Here is a 3,905-nt window from a genome sequence, read left to right as displayed (position 1 = left end):
CTAATAACGCTCCAGAAGTGTGTCTTCCTAAAGCCCAGCAGATAGCAGGTCTTCAATAATTGTTTGTGAATTGATGAGAGAAAACATATTTACATTGATAATCTGTTTATCCAGGGTATTCATGGCCTTCGTGTGGCCAGGGAGAGACTCTGAGCACACCAGGCATGTTGACAATGAGCTTTCTTTTCCTATCCAAAAAAGATTCCAGTGTTGAAAGGAATTGCTTGTCTGTTAACAAGTCTCTGGTCAAAAGGCTCACAGGCCAAATTCTAGACTCTGGTTAGAGCCTGAAAGACTGTACCCACCAGTGTGCTTGCCATGTAGAGGTTGGGCACACCCAAGAGACTGCACCCCCACACCAACCATGATAATTCCCAGGCTACAGTGTGGGAGGGGCAGGCACCAGAAATGGCAAGGCATTGCCTGGGACCCCAGAACAAACATTTTGGAGTTTGTGCTAAGAATGGGCACTCTGGCCAAGTGTGGTGGCTTACACCTGTAGTCCCAGCACTTTGGGAGGTCAAGGCAGGAGGCTCACTTTAGCCCAGGAGTTTCATACTGGCCTGGGCACATATCAAGACCCTTTCTCTACAAAAAAAATAATAATAATTAGCTGGTGGTGGCACATGCCTGTAGTCCCAGCTACTTGGAAGGCTGAGGTAGGAGAATCACTTGAGCCCAGGAGTTCGAGGCTACAGTAAGACATGTTCCCACCACTGCATTCCAGCCTGGGTGGCATAGCAAGACTCTGCTCTCTCTCTCTCTCTATATATATATATATGACACTTTTTGATGAATTTTATGCTTAAGGAGATCTGCATTCTGATCTTTTAGAAGTCAAGGTTAAAAACAACACACTGGGGCGTTGGTAGTGGCAGTGGCCGCGAGGAGAGAGGTCAGCGGGGTGCCTTTGTTGCATTCTCTGAGAGAAGCGGCGTCTGCGAGGTGGTGTCTATCATGTTCTCTTTCAACATGTTCAATCACCCGATTCCCAGGGTCTTCCAAAACTGGTTCTCCACACAGTGCCGCTGCTTCTCTGTGTCCATGCTAGCAGGGCCTAATGACAGGTCAGATGTGGAGAAAGGAGGGAAGATAATTATGATGCCCTCAGCCCTGGACCAACTCAGCCAACTTAACATTACCTATCCCATGCTGTTCAAACTGACCAGTAAGAATTCGGACCGCATGACACACTGTGGCATGCTGGAGTTTGTGACTGATGATCTGCTACCTCTCACACTGGATGATGCAGAACTTGCTCTTGGAAGAAGGCAGCCTGGTCCAGGTGGAGAGTATCAACCTTCAAGGGGCCACCTACTCCAAATTCCAGCCTCAGAGCCATGACTTTCTGGACATCACCAACCCCAAAGCCGTATTAGAAAACACACTTAGGAACTTTTCCCGTCTGACCACTGGGGATGTGATCGCCATCAACTCTAATGAAAAGATCTACAAACTCAAACTGCGAGTGATGGAAACCAAACCTGACAAGGCAGTGTCCATCACTGAGCGTGACATGAACATGGACTTTGACGCTCCCCTGGGCTACAAAGAACCCGAAAGACAAGTCCAGCATGAGAAGCAACAGAAGGTGAAGCCGACCACAGTAGCTATGCTGGAGAGCTGGGCTTCTGCGCCTTCTCCGGCTCTGGCAATAGACTGGATGGAAAGAAGAAAGGGGTGGAGCCCAGTCCTTCCCCAGTCAAGCCTGGAGATATTAAAAGAGGAATTCCCAATTATGAATTTAAACTTGGTAAGATAACTTTCATCAGAAATGCACATCTCCTTGTCAAAAAGGTTGAAGAGGATGAAGCTAGAGGCAGATTCGTCACTTCCTCTGGAGAAGGACAGTTGTTGCATAAAAAGGGAAGAAAGGCCTAAATGAGGACTGTTGGATGATTGGAAAATAATAAAAGAATTAATTGCAACATCTTGGCTTTTAGTTACTGGCACTGAAGGGATGAGCCTCATTAGAGAATACTCTGTTACTCAAGATTTGTTTAAAGTTAAGAATGACCAAGTTTGACTTGGAAGTGGAGCAGCAGGACTTTGTAGTTGTATGCTTGATTTGGAGAACGACAAAGAGCTGTCCCTGAGGGCCTGGAGGCAGCTGCCTCCTCACCTCATGCTTTCAGCTTGAGTGGGGCTCCCACTGCCTCAGCAGGAGCAACTGTGAGTCCCTAATTCTGTCAAAACTGATGGAGGTGACTGAATTGTCTAACATGAAGTGTTCTTTCTCTTTCTTCATTTATCCTTTCTTTTCCTAGGTCAATTGCATAGGTGTCAGTCTTTGGCCCAAAAAAAAGGGTTTAAATAGACATGCATTCTCTAAGTAGTGGCTGTCCCACTACTGTGGCTGCAATTTATTTGACAAAGAGTATTTCTATTTTTATTTTACATATTTTTTCTTTTATTTATTTATTTATTTATTTTTATTATACTTTAAGTTCTAGGGTACATGTGCATAACGTGCAGGTTTGTTACATATGTATATTTATGCCATGTTGGTGTGCTGCACCCATCAACTCGTCAGCACCCATCAATTCATCATTTATATCATGTATAACTCCCCAATGCAATCCCTCCCCCCTCCCCCCTCCCCCATGATAGGCCCCAGTGTGTGATGTTCCCCTTCCCGAGTCCAAGTGATCTCATTGTTCAGTTCCCACCTATGAGTGAGAACACGCGGTGTTTGGTTTTCTCTTCTTGTGATGGTTTGCTAAGAATGATGGTTTCCAGCTGTATCCATGTCCCTACAAAGGACACAAACTCATCCTTTTTTATGGCTGCATAGTATTCCATGGTGTATATGTGCCACATTTTCTTAATCCAGTCTGTCACAGATGGACATTAGGGTTGATTCCAAGATGTACCATATGACCCAGCCATCCCACTACTGGGTATATACCCAAAGGATTATAAATTATTCTACTACAAAGACACATGCACACGTATGTTTATTGCAGCACTATTTACATATTTTTTCAAAAGCCCACTCCTCAGAAGAACCTGATCTGAATGAGTTTGTACTTTTATTCTCATTTCATATGGACATAATTGGCTCCTTAGTGAACCTGTTCATAGTAAAACAACTCCATGGAGAAGCAAACATGTGAATGTTAGAATGAATAAATGCTAAAGAGATGTTCCTCTTTTTCCTTCTTCCCTACTCCTCCACTCCCAATTTTAATTTATTAAATTATCCAAGCTTCAAAAAAAGAAACACAGAGAGAGAGAGAGAAAGAGAGAGAGAGAGCGCTGAACTAACTTGTCACCAAGAGAAAGAGAAAAGGAAAATAACTTTAGCACCAAGACATGGAGGGAGTAAGGCAATCTTTTCTAGCAACTGAAAGACAAAGATGGTGAGAGGTGGATCCTGGCCCTGGGGCAGGAGGAAATGTGACTGAAAATCTAGGCTGGGAGTGATATTTGCATTTGATTCAGCTACAAACTTTGCTGCTGCTGAGTTAAAATCAAGCAGCTGACTAGGCCTCAAGCCTCATGATCCCTTGAAGCTTCTCCTAACGTAGAGGACACTCCAACCTGGCTGGGCATCAGCAAGGACCTCATCACAGAGGGGAGGAGAAAGGCTGGAACCAGGCCGGGCGTGATGGCTCACGCCTGTAATCCCAGCACTTTGGGAGGCAGAGACGGGCGAATCACCTGAGGTTAGGAGTTAGAGATCAGCCTGGCGAACATGGTGAAACCCTGTCTCTATTAAAAAAAAAAAAAAAAATTAGCTGGGTGTGGTAGCACGCTTGTAATCCTAGCTACTCGGGAGGCTGAGGAGGAGGATCACTGGAACCTGGGAGGCAGAGGTTGCAGTGAGCTGAGATCATGCCACTGTCCTCCAGCCTGGGTGACAGAGAGAAACCCCATCTCAAAAAAAAATAAAAAAGACTGGA

At 45.1% G+C, this 3,905-nt stretch overlaps 1 pseudogene; it reads left to right on the top strand.

Moving 5' to 3' along the window:
- Positions 1 to 957: 957 nt before the first annotated feature.
- On the top strand, positions 958 to 1,881 carry LOC104676064 (annotated as a pseudogene).
- The last annotated feature ends 2,024 nt before the right edge of the window (positions 1,882 to 3,905 follow it).

The sequence above is a fragment of the Rhinopithecus roxellana genome, chromosome 21, assembly GCF_007565055.1.
Source record: "Rhinopithecus roxellana isolate Shanxi Qingling chromosome 21, ASM756505v1, whole genome shotgun sequence".
NCBI lineage: Eukaryota > Metazoa > Chordata > Mammalia > Primates > Cercopithecidae > Rhinopithecus > Rhinopithecus roxellana.
This window is presented reverse-complemented; position numbering and strand designations above follow the sequence as displayed.